The sequence below is a fragment of the Pinus tabuliformis genome, chromosome 6, assembly GCF_031772625.1.
Source record: "Pinus tabuliformis cultivar Carrire ecotype Pingquan chromosome 6, CPIR1, whole genome shotgun sequence".
NCBI classification, from domain to species: domain Eukaryota; kingdom Viridiplantae; phylum Streptophyta; class Pinopsida; order Pinales; family Pinaceae; genus Pinus; species Pinus tabuliformis.
Genome location: NC_142292.1, coordinates 1,900,261,738 through 1,900,280,507, shown reverse-complemented (window position 1 = coordinate 1,900,280,507; position 18,770 = coordinate 1,900,261,738).

The following is an 18,770-nucleotide window of genomic DNA, read 5'->3' as shown; positions in this document are numbered from 1 at the left end:
TTGGAATTACTTTATTGCGATGCGATATATCGCTTAGTACGGGAATCTTGCACATACCAGGATTATACCCAAATGGAGGAGTTTTTCTGTCATTTTATGATGCGACTTTAAAGATTTTTCTTATCATAAACTTAGGTTTTAAAGTATTCAAAAGATCTTCCTAAGCTTACGATGGTAACCTTATTTAGAAGAAAGGAAACTCTAGCATTTCCTAAGGTTTTAACTAAGGGTCCCCATTCATTTAGTATTTTGGACAACACTTAAATGAAAAAAATGGGGGGGGGGGGGGGGGGTTTGTTGTTGCTGGCCACAATAGAAGGTTATCCCTCCCCAAAACACAAAATAAAATCATTTTATTAATAAGATGGCCCACCTGCAAGCGCACTCGCGAAGGCAACACCATATCAAACCCTTAATAAAGCTTTAATAGATACCGGGCTTTACATTCATTAATTACAACATAAAGATCGAAACAATACCAGGAGACTTGGAACAAACCTATTGTCTACAATACATTTTAACTATAATGATTTTAGCACTTGGAATTCTTGACGAGAGAAGGAGCTTCTTTTGGTGCTTGGACTTTGAACAGATATGCACTTCATTTGAGGTAACCTTGTGGATCATATTTATCTGCAAATGGTTGTAACTTGGATGCTACACAAAGAGATTACACAAACCTAAATTCCAAAGCTTTTTCCACCAAAGAGTCGTACTGAATTCTTGTTAATTTGAAATTTATTAGTAATATAAGCAATGAAAGAGTGTGATCTACAAAAGCTAACGAATTGACAGCAGATCATTTACCATTAAGTCGTTAAAAGAGTGTGATCTGCAATAAAACAATCATAATGACGGAGTAAAGAGATCAACCTGCATTTAAATTCCAGATTTTCTGTGAAAGGTGGAAAAAATTTAGCACATGCAAATAAGTCCCTGGATCAAATCCGGTGAACAACTTTTGAAGATTTTTTTTTGTTAGAAGAAGGAAAATCGACAGAAGGGTAGAGATGATCATTAATTGGGAAAAGAGATTCATACAGCCCTAAAATTCATTGACTTGTTCTTGTACAAGTCAATTTTCCGTGACAATCTCTCAAATTGGGATTTTCAAAACATATCGCAATAGATGAAAGGCAATGGCTCAGATTCTTTGAATTTAAAAGGAATTAGAAGCGGTGATCCCATACTTTTTGGCTGCAATTTTGTATGTTATTTTATTAGAATTGAGTAGAAATAATCCATCCATATCACATCCAACAATCCCTAAATGAATCCAAGCAGAACCAAGAATATAGAACCTAGTTCCACACCTACCGAATGAATGTTACATCTTTCTATCGAAGTCAATCTATAGGCCTCTATTAACGAAGATCTCTCTGTCTTTGCTTCAATGAAGGTATCTATCTTTATGCAATAAAAGTGGTGATTTCCATGCGAGTAATTACCATGCCTTTCTATAAGAATAATTACCAAAGATGATGAAGTTCCAATCTATAGAGCCGTGATCATATATTCAGTTCTGCTACAGCAACACCATCTTCGTTGTTTCCTTGATCCATTAAATTAATATTTACTATATCATAAGTCAATCATTTCCCTCAATATTTTAAAACAACGCAACCTGTCCCCTTAGTAAATCATGTTGATTGAATCAGTCCCTAACAAAAAACGTTCAAGAAATTCTATCATATGAGGTTCTCAAGGGTAGAAAAGCTTCTAAATTCACCGAAAGCATACAAACTAGAATTAATAAAAATACACTCCCAACTTTATTTTCGCTTAACTGTAAATCCAGTTATTTAATCACCGTAGCTATCATTAACCATTCAAGTCACCATAATTACCCAATACCCTATACATCCATAAAAATACCATAAAAGTAAAGGATAAGCATTCAATATCAACCCGTCTGCAACAGATTAAGATAATATACATGATAGTCTAACATTGCACAGAGACGCAGAAAAACATAACAATAATGTATAAAGCTTATGTAAATTAAACAAAAACAGCCAGAAGGAGCCCGGATATGAAAAGGCTGGAGCCGAGACCAGCTCCTGGAACTCCAGACTTACGTGGAATAAATCACAAATTAGCAGAGTTGAACCGCTTAGATCAGTAGATCAAGGATTTTGAGGAGGAATTGAAGAAGCTGGATAGCACAGACAGAGCGTCGACAGTTTGCAGAGAGGTATTAGCTCTTGGCCTGACATTTGTATGGAGCAAATTGTACTTCAAACTCCACAATGCATAGTGTTTCAAGGAATAGATTCATAATTTTATTTAAACATGTCAATCATATTTGTCTCATAATGATTCAAGAAACAGATTCATAATTTTATTTGAACTTGGCAACCATATTTGCATTTTCAAGGAAAAGAAGTAAATAGTGAGCTGGTAAATCTGCATATTTAGAACACGGAACTTGAAAAAATGTGAGTGATTCTCATTGTCATCATTAATCCATGCGCAAATTTAGCAGTCTGTGAGACGCAATAAATCAAAAACAGAAAGAAAGTCCAAAACAAAAACCTCTGAAAGTGCCTTGCCAATAACACCCTTGTCTTTTTTCAATAAGTCTGCAAGTTTCTACCAGCGAGAGCCTTACCAACAAGAAAGGCAAACCAAAAGAGAATTCCAGCATTCATGCCAAATAAATAAACTCATATTGGTTGGGAATTCCTTCAAAACAGTAAATTAAACCAGAAGCACTTCGTTACTAAATATGTACAAGATAAGATTTGCTAAAAAAATACATGCGGCCTCCCGGAAGTAATGATCCTATAACTTTCAAAACAAATCGAGTTAAAAATCCCAACAAAAAAAAAAATTAAGATGCCCATAGGCCCTAAGGGTTGAGCCTAAGCTCTGATACCATATGTAACAACCCAAAATAAACATGTAATTAATCAACTAATTAACATCAAGTTCAAACTATGAGTAGCACTTACCTGTGGTTGAAGTCTGCTTACTGCAACAAGGTTTTGGGGACGACTCTCCACCCAACCATAGGCTCAATTGCGCAAGGTCTTACTACAACTGGCCACCCCCGAGCCCTCAATCAACGTACTACTGCCAGTGAATCCTCTATATTAGAACACTATTCTCCCAAGAGAATGAATGATAGAATCTTGAAATGATGGAATGCCTCCCATCCTCCTCACCATCTAATAAACAGAGCAAATATTGGAAGGGGAACCACATGCACACACTCCATGTGTCTACATGCAACTTTATTACTTTCTTGTTTTATTTCTTTTTGATAGCTTTACTGATTTTTTCACTGTTTTCTTGTTTTATTTCTATTTATTTTTATTTAGAGCTTTAGTATGTTTATTTATTATTTATTACTATTTTTATTTTTTTATTATTATTATTTTGTTTTATTCATTGTTTATTATTTATTTTCTTGTATTTTTTTAATATTATTTATTATTTATTATCATTATCATTATTATTATTATTATTATTATTTTATTATTTTATTATTTATTATTTATTATTTATTATTTTTATTATTTATTATTATTATTTTTATTATTTATTATTTATTATTAAGGGAGGGACATTACAAATGGATGCCTCCAAACAGAGGCTTTGAGCACACCATTGGGTAAGAAGAAGGGGTCAAACCCATCATAACTAGTCCATATAGACACTTGAAAAAGTTCAAAGTTGTGATAGAGAAAAAAATCAAGGATTTGTTAGAGATGGAACATATCAAACCCCATTTTCTTCATTAGTAGTTTTGGTTAAGAATAAGAATGAAACCATGAGGATGTGTATTATCATTAAAAAAAGTTGTGTGGGCTAATTTAGCCACTAGCATTTCATGGAAATCAAGGGAGGTAGAATTTATCATATTACCAACAAAATTTGGGGGTTTGGTGGGTCATACCATCCTGATTTTATTGCTCAAACCCGTCGCTTTTTCTCCCAACAAATCGATCCAATAATTGTTTGGTTATGGTTTCAAAAGGGGAAGTCAAATCAGTTCACTAATTTTGTTTTGGCAAAGTCATCTTTAATAGTTTGTAAGGGATATTTAGAGTCATCATCTTCATCTATTGTTCCCAGCGAAATCATGCGAGGTTCCTAGAAATCAATTTGTATCTTAAAAGGTTGCTTAGTAGGTAATTCCATGGCTTTATTAATAAAAAAAATATCATTTCATTTGGCTGAGTTTGTTGCTGTAAAATTTTATTGCGAAAAATTTATTGTGTCGTTATTAAGACGTAAGAGTTTTCATGCAAGAAGCACCTCCCTGCAACTGAAACAACAAATATGGGCAGAAATGGGATACCCAGTCCAGATCCAACATCTGGTCAGTGGAAGGCGGTCTCTACAGGACTGTAGATCGATGGGAAGCTACGAGATTGGACCAGGGTCAACCATTTCTTTAAATCTCAGATTGAGAGGAGGGGCTCCACCTAAGGGACAGCAAAGCGGAGACAAGGGGAAAAAAACTGTACCCCAGCATCAACCCAAGGGAGGGTTATCCTACAAAAATATTTTACAGAGCAGCAGAGATTCGGGGTCTTCTCCAGATCAAGGTGGCCATATACCCAGGCCATACATAGTAGATCAGGCAGAGCAAACCCCAGCTTTAAACTTAGATTCTTCTGGGCTGGACGATTTTGTAAAGTCCTATGAAACGCAAGCCCTCATCTGTCGTTTCAATAGTTTTTGGCCAAAACCCTTGGATCTATTCCATTGGATCTTCACCAGCTGGACCATGGAATGTGATATTCATCTCTGCTCAAAGGGTTTTTTCATAGTTAAATTTACATCCAAGGAAGTCAGAGATACAGTCATCAATACAGGACCATGGTTTTGGGGAACATCGGGGCTGTTCATGACCCCATGCTTTCCAGATTTTGACCCAAACAAAATGACTGTAACCAAAATGCCGGTCTGGGTTAGACTATATAATCTACCTCTGCATTTTTGGAATGAACGAGTTCTGGAAGGCATCGGGAACAGCATCGGGAAATATATCAAAACAGATCTGGAAAGGATTGACGAAAGGATCTACACTTTCGCACGCATCTGTGTGGAAGTAGATTTAAGTAAAGGGTTGTGGACAATATAAGGCTGATCTACAAACAACAAAACTGGCTGCAAGTGCTAGATTATGAAAATACCGCCTTCAGGTGCAGACTCTGCAGGCAGACAGGACATTTACAAAGCGCATGCCCAGAAGACAAGAGCAAAAAGAAGCAGAAAGGGAAGCAGAGGAAAGGATGGAAATTCTCACCATCAGTTTCAGAGGACGAAGAATCAGAAGCAGAGGAGGAAGAAATCCCTGCAGAGAAGACCGAGGCAGCTCAAGAAGTGGAGAAACAGAAAGGAACCACATCAGAAAACAAGGCAGAGATGACAAGCGTGGACCACAGTACAGGGGGCACCAAGCGACACCATCTCTCAGATACTTCAGATTCAGACAAAGAAAATGGCTCTCAGAATGCAGAAACGCAGTTAGTCATTGTTTCGACCGAAGCCACCCAAGGAGAGTGGCGTAAGGTCGAAAAGGAAAAGGGGCGAAAAACTTGAACTTGCCGGATTTTTCAGCTTTTTGCCTCTTTTCTTTCTCTCTTCCATTTTCTCTTTTTCTTTATTTCTTTTTTGCACGTTAGTCTTCTAACGCTGCGTGGGATGCGTAAGCACCCGAGCCCTTGTGGCAGATCTTAGCATGCTTCATTGTTTCAGCAGATGTAACTTTTCATTATCTTTTTAATAAAAAGTTACGATTTTTCTTCGGAAAAAAAAAAAAAAAAAGACGTAAGAGTTTTTACAGTTACTCTGATATTTTTGCTTGTGGAACATGTGTTTTATTGTTGTTCTTGTGTTAGCAATGCTTCATAGTTGATTACATGCAAAGTGTTTGATGTAATGTGTACAATATATAAAAAAATCAATGAATTGAAAGTTTTGTTAGCATATTTCACTAAGGGACATTCCATATTTGTGCTAAAGACAACCTTTGATTAGGCCAAAACTTCCTTGAATCAAAAGACTAAAGGTCATGATATGGTCTAGTAATCTGCAAATTTTTCCATTATAGCCTTAGGCATCAAGTTATGAGATGCCCCTAAGTCCAACATACAATTATGAAGAAGAAAATCATGAATCCTTAAAGTGATATAAAAAGGAGAAACCACCTCATTTCTTTCCTCTACATATGGACCAAATAAAATAGAAGGCCTTTCATCTTGTAAATTTAGAGTATCCTAAGGAACTATAGTATTTAATTATTGAATTACTTTGGCCACTTGATTTTGATAGATAGTATTATTCGCCAACTCTATTAATGAAACATGAATTTTAACCTTCTCCAAGCTACACTCAACTGAAATCTTCTTTTCCTATGGTTGTTCTTCTTTATCTCTAGGTTGTTGATGAGGATATTGTGAAGAAGGAGGTACTTAGTCCTTCTCTTTAGCTTCATCAATTGTAACCTTCTTGCTTTGATTGACCTTCTTTATTAGGGTTATTATGGGCCTTAAGTCATACTTCTTATGAAGCTTAGCATGAAGAAAATTAGGAAATATTTTACATTGAGCGAGGAGAGAAGGATATATGCCTTCAAACATTCCATGCTCATGCTAATGAAAATATTCCTATGAATCAAAAGTTTGAGAAGCCTAACCTTCAAGACAATTTATCTCTTATGCTAATTATTCAAATCCTCTTCAAGCTGCTCATCAATGAATAATGGAGTCTAGACAGGTTGCTCAACATTCCTCCTATCCATATGCAAAATCTTAGGAGTAAAAGGCCTTCGAAATTTATTAAGATTTATATTCACAGGTTCCTAACCCTACTTGGGAGGGTTTTTGTTTTTCTATATCCAATCGGTTTGTTTTATTGGAAATATTCTTGATCATTTTGGTCATTTCTTCCATCTTCTGATCATGCGCATCATTGACTACCCTTGAAGGATCTGATTCCTCTTTTACCCCTTATCGTTCCCATAGATTTTCCCTCGCTTTCACCTTTATTGAGGCTTCTATGTAAGTTTCAACCTCAATTGCATCATCTTGCATGTCTAATAAAATTATAGATTTCCTTTCTATAAGTAATAATGTAGTATTTGAGTCCAAAGAGCTAGCAAAAGAAACCTTTGCAAATATAGGAGACGGTTTAATATCAAGAGGAATTTTATTATATGGCTTATTGAATATTTTAATAAGGTCAAGAACATATTCTCCAACCTTCCTCTTTAAAGCACCAAACTCTGTGAGGAATATAAGTGGTCTCTTTTCTCACCCTAATTTTTGAGAAATGTGTTTGTTAGATCCCATCATGAATGAAAAGTGTCGACTTCCAATTGCCTGAACCATTTTCTCACTTCTCCTTCAAGATATTTCACAAACAGTATGGTCTACACATCATCTGCCTCAATATTCATATTATCTACAAAATTCAAGAAAGTAGTTATGTATTATTCTGCAGTGATCCACCTTCATCATCATATTTAGACAAATGTTCAAACATCCATGTGGAAAATCATGCAATTGGGCAAGTAACCATAGAGATACATACTTAGTAGCTACCAAATTAGTAACTCCAACCATTTTCTATTATAGATTTTGTGGCATATTTTAGTGTTATGATTGTTGATATTGTGAAGCTTGTGCTTGTAAAACTTATTCTACCTAGGGAACAAGGGGATTGATATATAATCTTATTTCCTTATGTGGTTGTGACAAAGCAAGAGGGATGGAATGGGAGAAAGTGAAAATGGTTCTTCAGGCTTTACTTAAGGTGATTATGCTTTAGTAAAAATGGGGGATGAGTCTTTAAAAACTTCAAGTTGTTCAATGAGGAAAGAATTTTGGAGGGAAAGTCCCTTTTCAAAGAGGTAAAGGACTCTAGTGGTTAACTCAAGAAATTGATTTTCAAGTTTATTTTCATTATATTTAAGAAAGGAGGCAAATTCTCTAGAAGTAGATGAATATGTGGCTTGTTGTCTTTATCTTAGTTTTGCTTGCTTGATTAGCTTCTCTAGATTACACACACTAAGATCTACTCTAGGATTCATATAGTGAAGTTCACCAGGTGAAAAATTCTAGCCAATATTTTCCTTGTTCACCATCAAGGGAAAGGTATGGTCATTGTCCCAAGGAAAAATGTATTTGCTTCTTTGTTCCCTAGCAATAACACCAATTTGATGTTGTATATTTGAGATAGTTCGTGGCTAGAAAACTATGCCAAGGAACTAGTAAAAGTTTTCTTTTAATGTTTTTATTCAATTTAGCTCTTGTTTGATGGATTGTAAGACAATACCTTTCAGATGTTTTTTCAACAGGCTACCTTCCAACTAAGGCTAACAACTAAATTGGTTGAGTGTAGTTATAGAAGAATAGAGAAAACACTATAACATATTTTATAGCATTCAACGAATGCTTCAATGTTTATTTCTAAAGAAGACGCATGAGAATGATATTCCAATAGTTCTAACAATTAGACAATAATCTAACGATTCAATTAGAGGTATGACAAAAGCAAATATATTATATCATAAATCTTTATGTGAAACATAACATTGCCTTAAATTATGGAAATTGATCCTTAATTTAACTTCTTATGATATCTCATATAACTTTAAATAATTGCACAAATAAAATAGGGATGCATAACTTACAAGAGAAAAACTATAATAGAAGAGTATGCACTGCCAATTGTTGAAAGAAGAATATTTTGATTAAAAAAAATTATATTAATATTTTCCATACATACAAAAATATAATTCCTCCCTTAGAAACCAAACCCCTTTCTTGAGTTCTTCTTAAGTTTTTATATAAATAGATTACAATAGATTTTTATTGCAAATGAAAGATATTAGGAACTAACTAATAAAAATAGAAACAATTCACAAATATCGAATAGTCTTTGTCCACGCGTCTAATTCTCCAATTGAATTATGTGTTGGGATCATAAGGATTTATGGGGAAAATTTAGTTAACCACTCCTAACATGTTCTGATTGAATAGTTGTACAATATCATCTTCTGTAAGCAATTTCCAAATATGTATACTTATGATAAGTTGGAGTAGTTGAGAATATCATTTTAACGTGAAAATGAATGTAAAAATCATCCATCAATTTATCCACTATACTTGGTCCCTTCAATGTTCCACCCATGTCTAAAAACTTGTCTGAATTTTCTTTGGTCCTAAACATAGCCTCTTTGTATGCATCTAGAGACATCAACATGTTTCTTTTATCCCAATAAGAAGGCATGACCATTTCTTTCATAACATTAAATCTTGTATTGAATATGTCTACCTCCTTTTTTACTAGTCTACACTTATCCTAATCTTGTTGAACACACTTTCTCTTGGTTGAAACTTTATTCACCTCCATTATTCCTAGAGAGGCAATCTGAGGCTTTTCTCCTAATTCAACTTGAATTTTTTCAATGGCATGTTCAATGTTGTAAATTAAATTTGAATTGTCCCCAATGATCTAGATTGATCCCCACATTTCTCAAATGCTTTTCACTATTTCTGCCCAGAGAATTTTCATTGGTCCAACCAAAGGTTGTGTTCCCACTGACTCATTCTTTAACCAGTCTAATTCCCTCTACAATATTGCTTTGAGGTCCTAATTTGTTTGTTGCATTTATGTCATCTACTTCATCTCGGGGATTATTAATATCTATATTCTTCACCATGAGCATTTTCTTGAGATTTTCATTTTCAATATCCTTTATACTCAAAGATCAATTGGTGTTGGTGGTGCTAAGGAAGATGATGGGCATACGTGCTCAATCTTTTCTTTTACCAATATTTTAGTTTGCCACACATAATTCTCAATCTGCTTATTCTACTCAACTATTAGGGATAATAATTGTCCCCTCTCCTTTTGTGCAACTTCCAATTTAGGTGTTTGGACATGTTCAATAGCAAGAATTTTTAACTTTCTTCTTAACCCCTGAATGTATATGTCCCTAATATTTATTAGGGCCTATATGGAAGAATATTCCTTTGGGATTTCCCCTAATCTAACATTACATTGCTCCAAGTAATCAATTTTCATCAGTTTGGTTCTTGTAGCAATCTTTTCCTCCTTCACTTTAGTGACCTTTGTCAACATAGTTTCTAATTTTTGAGCATTCATAGTAGTATTTGTTAAAATTATAAAGATAATATCTCCAGTCTTCATGTGTAAGTTCATCTTGTCCACTAAGTGTATTTTCTTCAAATCTTTGGTGAACTTGTCTACCATGTAATTTTGTGCAGTTTTGATTATGTGAGATGTAGTTTCCAAAATTTCCATGTTCATCTATCCCTTTTCATAATTTAAAGAAAATAGTGATTTTTTTTTAGAATATCTCTAACCTTTCTTCCCTTCTCTATATAAGCATTTTGTTTCATTTTCATATTCGTGTTTTGATTTTCATGAATTGTGAATAGCTGTTATCTTGTTTCCCTGATGTTGAAGGTGACATGACTAGAGATGAAGTCTATTGAGCCATAGAGGTTATTGGGAAGAGTTCCTAGTTGAATGCATCATTACTTGACGTAGTGTCTTTTGTAATTTTAGTTGATATCGTGACCTCTTCTTCTTCAATCCTAGGTTTTTTCTGCAATCTTTGCTCTTCATCCTCTATCTCTGAAATTGAGAATTATGGGTGTGTCTCTGCAAATCCTCTTTTGATATATTTCTAATTTGACTAAGCAATATCCAAAATAATTGGTTGTGAAGTCTGATGAACTTCCTAACTAAGTGCAGTAATTTGCACTAAATCTCGTTTCCAAACATCTCTTTTTACAAATTGTTCTATGTTTGGTTTAGGCATATGTTTGTAAGTGGTAGTTCCTTATTTTATTTCTTTCTGATAAAATTGTATGTGTATCATATTACCACACTTCTCCGTAGGGGCATTTCATATGTTTCAACATTTCCTCAAATTACTATATAGTGTTTCTATAATATTGTTTAAGAAATGTCCCACTTCTTTCTTCAATTTGACAATGGTTGGACATTTCTTTGACACAAAATGGATCTAATCAGAGCTAAAGCTTTGTCTGATAAATTCCAGTGAAAATATCCTCATGGGAAAAAATATTGGAAGCATGTAGGGAGGTAGTTCACAACCATAGATCCCAATCTATGTAAAATATTTAAACAGATATCGGTCTCCCACTCCAGTATATGGGTTGAGCTACAAAATCTTTTTAATTTATAGAGATACACTGGGAGGGGACTCATCAAATAATGAACTATATGCAATTGATATAAACTGATTGACAAACTCAACAAAACTTGAATTTTGGGGATGCTTTTTGACCACTCGAGTCCAATAAATAACAAAGATAACATTGTCAGTCTGATCTTGATTATGCAGATGTAGATTTGAAATTTGTCACCCTCACAATAAAAAAAAATGATATAGAAGCAGAAATTGGTACCTAAAATACTTAGTCATATTAAATGGGCTAATTAGACATTAATGGCATTGACTAAATATTGATTGAAATGAAATCTGACAAATGACTTGTTGGTAGGTAAATAAGTTAAAAACCCTAATATGATATCATCTACATACTGGTCATCATTGTACCCTAGTAAACAACATACCATGGATATGATCTATGTAGACATTTCAGAGAATACATTTGAAGGGTATGGAGGGGCATTCTTTGGTAACTAGGAATTCAAAGGTAAGGAAGACTCAAGGACGACTGCCTTTTCCTCAAAAGTCAACCCATTGTAGCTTTATCTTAGGAAATATTCATTCAAGGGTTGTGTTTGACTACGCATTACTATCTTCAACATCTCTTGGATGGACAAGGGTTGAATATGGAATGGGACAACTCCATTCTCGGATACAATAGCTTACTTGACGGATGGATATTGTTCAACACACTAGGATATTAATTCAAGGTAAGGGTAACTCCAGGGAATAATAAACTGGGGTTTTGTCACTTTGATCGTCATGTTTATTGAAAGAAATGGAGGAAGATATTTAAACTTTACCCATTAGTTTGTAATTGTTAGCTGTGTAAAATGTCAAATGACTCTAGAGGCAAATTGCATGATTTGTGAATGATACAAAAAGAGGTTTTTTTTCCCTTTAACAGTTATTTCAGTTAGTTTGGGACACGTGAAATGATCTGACTGGACAAATACCATTTATGTTGAAAATTACAAGTTGATTCCCACATATTGATTGTCTTTTATGTTATTATCATGCTTATGACATGTGTACCAATAACCTTATGCCACCTACACTGCACAATACCTTATATGTTCACCACTTTTCCTCTGCAATTTCCTAATGTGACATTCCATTGTCTGGTAGTGGTCCCACAGGTTACGTCATCAAATATTATTGGAAGATAAGCTATTTGCTTTTGAAACCTAGGGTGGAGGAGCAACATGACTCTTTGGGTGATGTGTCACGAAAGTATACCACTCAAGCATGATTTTAGACCCCCATCGACCCTTTTACTAACCATCAAGCACTAAGGGGTCGTAGATCCCTATTTTATGCCATTGGTCTATAATGAAGCATGATTTACTCCACAACTTACTTGATAGTTAACAAAAGAGTGGAAAGGGTGGAAAGAGTGTATGTTTGATCAAATTTAATTCTTGAAAGTGTGGAACAATATTGTGAACTCTTACTAAATGCAAATTTGAACTTAAAAGTTAAAACACATCCACCTCTGCAAATTCCTCCTCCAAGATTGTTAATTGTCTACTCCAAATACCAACCAAATTCCTCAAATAAATAACATTACAAATATCTTCCTTTAGGGTCATTTTGGTCCATGTGGAATTCTTAGATTCATTGAACTTCCATATTTTTCATGGGGCATGCATGTCACCACTCATTGTAGCCATGCCCCTACTAATTTAGCCTTAACCTTCTTCATCTTGTAGTTCCATGGGCTGAGGTCCTCTTTTTAAGTGGTGTGGACCTCACGATGCAAAAATTTAAGAATTCCTTAACTTCACATGAAATTTTCCTTGGGAAAATACTGTTGCATGACCTTCTTTTTCCTCTTGAAACACATCATTTGTCTACCTTTTCCCTCCATAGATCCCTTATATTCCTTGAAATTGATTAGTTAACAGTATTATAGTTGTTAGTTTGCATTAAAGTTAGTTTATGAGTTTTTATGTTAGAAATTAGGAATTTTTAATAAAAAGGTTACAGGAAGTTACAACATCCTATAAATGGTTCATCATCTAACACGTGGAATGACAGGGAAGCTAAAGCAAGGAATAGGAACGAAAACTAGAATGTACAAGCATGGAGAAACATCGATCCTACAGCGAATCCAACACTCCTTGTTATGTGGTCAACGCTGGTCAAAGCCCCAGCCTTTTGGTGACAAACGCAGCAACAACCATAGGTTTCCAAACTGGTTTCGTTTTGTTTCTTTTTGGAAATCGGTTTTGAATGGAAATGACCCAAAAATCATTCCATAGTAAAAGCGGAAACAGCAGCATAGTGAATGTACATTCAATCCAAATGAAAACCGTGTATTATTTGTTTTTAAAAACATGGATGTAGTTACAGTTACATGGTTGTTGATCTCTGTATATCGTTTTGAAAACAGAGCTTTTGTATGATCTTCAGAACTTAATACCAGAACTCGATTACAGTCACGGTTTCATTATAACATTGTTCATGCATTAATACCTTAGTTGCTTGAGCGTATTCCAGTATACCGTTGAAACACGGACAGGCCCTGCGTGGACGGGTATACTGTCATTTTCATTTCATTAGCAGCTTTTGAATATTGAATAGCATGCATAGTCATTAGAGTTATGCTTATGATTTCGTTGATTTAATTAGCAATCCTTATGAATGGTGTTTATGGTGATAGCTTAAAGGATTTATCATTAAGATCATTGAACCGTATCTCGTAAGAGATCTGATCCATCGTTATATTTTTAAATCATCTTCATAGACTCTGTTTGCATGTATTTAAATTTGTAGTATGCTTTTGATCTTTCATGAATGTTGAGTGTTAAATGTTGAGTGTTAACTAGATAGAGATTTTACACACAGCATCCTTGTAAGGGGATTAAAATCTCGGTCTAGCAATACACAATGTCTTTAGGACAGTTAGATGAGTTGAGTGACCTGAGTGTTAAGAGTGATAGGGAACATATCTTAACCTTCCGTAAAGAAGTATTGTAACCTACCACAATGAACACTTAGTTAGGAATCCTTTATGTCTATAGATTTTAGACGCATGCCTCGAAGTTTACTTACCCTGGTCGATAATAAATTTAGCCTAATATAGCACCCTAGGTTTGTCACTACAAATACCTTGATACATAAGGTAGATAACAAAGGTGATGCTTTAATTCTTGTCTTTATTGAGCTTCATATCCCTTGTCTTTCCTATCTCTACATGGCATTCCACTTTCTAGCTCTACATTCCTTGCTCTTTTTTTCCAATTCCACATGCCTTAGCCTCCTCTTACTTAGGTTAGAGTGTAGAGTGTGGAGGTACCACCCCCCTCCAACTACTCCATTCTTTTTACATATCCTAAGCTCCACATTTCCTTTTGCCTTTGTTATTTTGATATTTTGACTAGCCATTGCATGTGGAATTGGAGTGCAAAGTTATTAATTACTCTCCAACCCATCCTGATTTTTGTATGCATACAACTCTCTAAGGCATTGATAATACAACTTCGATTGAACTTGTCATATGGTTTAACAAAGGGGTTGTAACCATAAAACTTGTAACTTAAGCGCTTAACCTCAAACATAAAATCCATTAAAAACAAATCATTTGTTTTTAAATGACTAATTTCAAGTCATACCTCCCTAATGGGAGGATTTTAGTCCCCAAAATCTTATTAGTGGAAAATATGTAATGCCATGGCATCCACTTGTTTATTTAAGTCCACTAATCCATTGGAAATGGAGGTTACTTGATTTGGGCATGTATCAATCAATCTTCTTATCTATGCTTGTATTGTTGCCACTAAGGATATCTTGCTTCTCCCTTTATTTCATTAGATTACACATGCTTTAGTGCCTTTGACTAATCTATGTCAGTTTTTATCTTGTACAAGTGTACATCCCTACCTTATAAATAAGGATAGTCAAAACATTTAGATACATCAAGATCTTCTACATCATTTTCTACTTGATAATCATAACCAACATTAATTTCAAACTTAATTTTACAAATTCTAGTGATTCTTGTGGTAGATTTCTCTCTTAACCACCCTCCAAAAGGGATGTAGTGGATCATAACTCCATACCAAACTCATCACCTAAGTTTTCAAAAATCAAATTGTATTGGTGCCATTATCAAATAGAGAATCTATCCTTACGTTCTTCACCTAAAGTTTGATTTGGAATTGCACTTTTGCCTTCACTTGCCCTTAGCTATTTTAAGGTGGTAATAACTATGGTTTCATTAACATTAGAGGTGCTTTCTACCATTTTTTATTAGGTAGTTTCATTCCTCAATTTGGGACTTGTACCACTTTGGATGGAATTTTCAATAGAGTTTCTAACTTTTCTCATATATGTGCCCTTTACATCATAGTGCTTTAAATGATTCTTGGGATCTTTCCCTCTTTGGGTCATGGTTACTACATTCTTGATTTAATTTTTTTTGGTTTCTTGTTGGACCTTGTGTTATTTCCCCTTCATGAAGTCCAATTCAATGTAAATAAATTTATTTCACACCTCATCTATGCTATTCACATTCAATAATACAATTACCTTTAGATATAGTTGAATACACATCCAAGGTATTTCACTACTACCGTAGGTTCTTCTAAATAGATACCCAGCATGATGGATTGCTTCCATATTTTATATGTGTATTCTCATAAACTTTATCCTTGTTCTTTCCAAAGGTGTTACCACTTCATGAGATGTTTCTCTTCATAGCCTATGGAATAAAATTGTGATCTGAACAATTACTTGAAATTCTCCCATTTTGTAACCATCGGCTTCTTGCATGGCCTGCAAAATTTACATAGTTCTCCCACCTCAATAGTGCATGCTTAAATATTTTCAATTGAGAAAAATAAACCAATTTGGTTTTTTTTATTTGTTAATGGAAAAAATATACCTCTGACATTTACTACTAGCTATTATATTTATCAACAATACCTTGATGACCATATGATAGTATTTTAGGTTTTGTTTCAACCTTCAATGGAGTATTCTTAGACAAAGGGTCAGAGTTGGTATTACTTGAATCATCAACTTGTTCATACTTGAGATGTACATAATTCCACACTACATATCTCTCTTCATCCTTCATTTCCAATAGATGTGTCACCATCTCATTCAATATAATAATGTTTTATTAGACCAATCAAGTAAATATGGCTTCAATGTCTTCCTTGGGTTTCCCTTGATTATAAGTTATAGTTATTAGAAAATAGAGAGATCAAAGAGTACGATTAAACACACAACACCAAACACGCCATAATATCTTTATTGATCACAACAGTTACACATATATAGGTCATAAATATCTGACTTCCACACTTCTAGATCATGACTACAACTCATGCATAGGAAACAACAACTTCTAAATTGATGCTTAGGAACTCTCAGTTACAATTCATGACAACACATGGAAACATTACTTCCAATACCCTCCCTTCATGCTTACATGGAAAACATTGAAAACACATATTAGAACAATAAGGATAATCTATGTCTGACTGGTCTTCATCAACACTCACACCCACTCTGAAAACTCGCAAACACCACTCTTTCACCACTACATCTTCGAGTCGTCACTTGACCTCCATTTAAAACGTAATCGCCTTTAACCATCGTTGATGAACATTGCAAGATCAACAATATTGACACCTCGACTCGTCGGGGCTTTCGCAATAAGAGTCGTCGAGTAATCAACAATCCTATGTACCAACTGCCATCTGTCAGATATTTCACTTTCGGTTATCCGTCAGTTGCTAGGATGGAGGTTTGGATATTAAATGTGTTAAAAATTTGATCAAACAACTTGACCTTAATAACACACAAGAATCGATGTTTCGAACACCGGGGCTTCTAGTTTAAAAACCACCAACCCTTTTTATAACTAGAATTGAAAGAAATAGAAAACTACTTCAACTCACACCATAACTTAATTTCACACTCCATAAAAACTTTTTCACCACTCACAAACTTATTTTCACTATTAAACAAAAATATTTAATTACTTTTAACAAAACAACCTCATAAATTCCTTTCCTCATAAAAATTACCAAGAAAAAAATAATAATAATAATAATAATAAATAATAAATAATAAATTAAAATTAAAATTAAAAAATAAAAATAAATTAATCCCTTATATCTCCTTTAAGCCATACTCACTTTACTCTTCATAAAACACAAGCTTATGGATTGGATTCCTTTAAATAAAATAAAACCTTTGAAGTCAACGAATGCACTGTGAAGAGAATAAAATAAGTGGTGAATAAAATATTTAACTATTTCATTCACTCTCACGCCCACTGCATTGAATCTTTTACAAGGAGGAACAATTTTCACTCCACCCCTATATTTAGAGAAATGAATCAAATTGTAAACAATGCATGCATAACCCTAATCTTTTAATAATTTTTGCAAGTCACTGATCCACAATGTTTAATTCAACTAGCAACGATGATCCACAACAATCAGAGCTTCTTCCTTCATAGCAACAACTAACAACAATAATTTGGAGATAAAGAGTTAAAGGCCTCTTTAAAACGAACAAAATAACCACTCTGACAAAACCACGTGTGCGATCTTTAACAACTCAGATCTGGATCAGGCCTCACAGATCTGAGCCTTCGTATGCACCAGATTCTTTGTTGCATGCAGATTTTTCTGGGTCGAGGATAGGAAAAATAATGTTGTAAATAGATTCACCAAAAGGAAACGAACATATCTGCAAATCAACAAGACATGCACAACACTCCAACATACAAAACACAACAATTTCACACTAATTAATCTGATTTCACACACTCTATCCAAATATATTCACAAAGCAATAATACTCAGGGCTCTCTCACATCTTCTTGACCTTTCCTTGAGGGAGTCAGGCCAAAACAGTCTTACCATGTTAGAAAATAGAGAGATCAAAGAGAGCAATTAAACACACAACACCAAACACACTATAATATCTTTATTGATCACAACAGTTACACATATATAAGATATAAATATCTGACTTCCACACTTCTAGATCATGACTACAAATCATACATAGGAAACAACAACTTCTAAATTGATGCTTGGGAACTCTCAATGAAAACTCATGCCAACACATGGAAGCATTACTTCCAATAATATTCATTGTTGGCTCTCTTTTTTACAAGACCTTGTGGTAATGTCTCTCCACTCTTTTGTTTTCACTGTGAGTGTTTACCATACATGTTCACCAAGTGTTTTTGAACTTGGGCTTTGATACTAATATGATACATAATTGATTGCCATATTGCAAAAGTGGTTCACTAGAATGGACTTTGATTAGTTGTGTGGAAATTAAAATATTGAACTTCATATTTCTAATTCACCATGCAATAATTATGATTATGTGATACTTACACATTTTAATTTATATGAGGGAAAGCAATATTAAAGAAATCAATCACAAATATAGTTTAACACAACTATATTACCTTAGAAAACCATTTGGAAAAAAAACAAGAAGTGGCCTTTGCTTGGCTCTTTAGGCCCTTAAGTGATGAAAAGTATAGGCTACACACTCTCAAATTTAGATTTGTGTAGTACTACTACTCTAGCCATGTTATGTA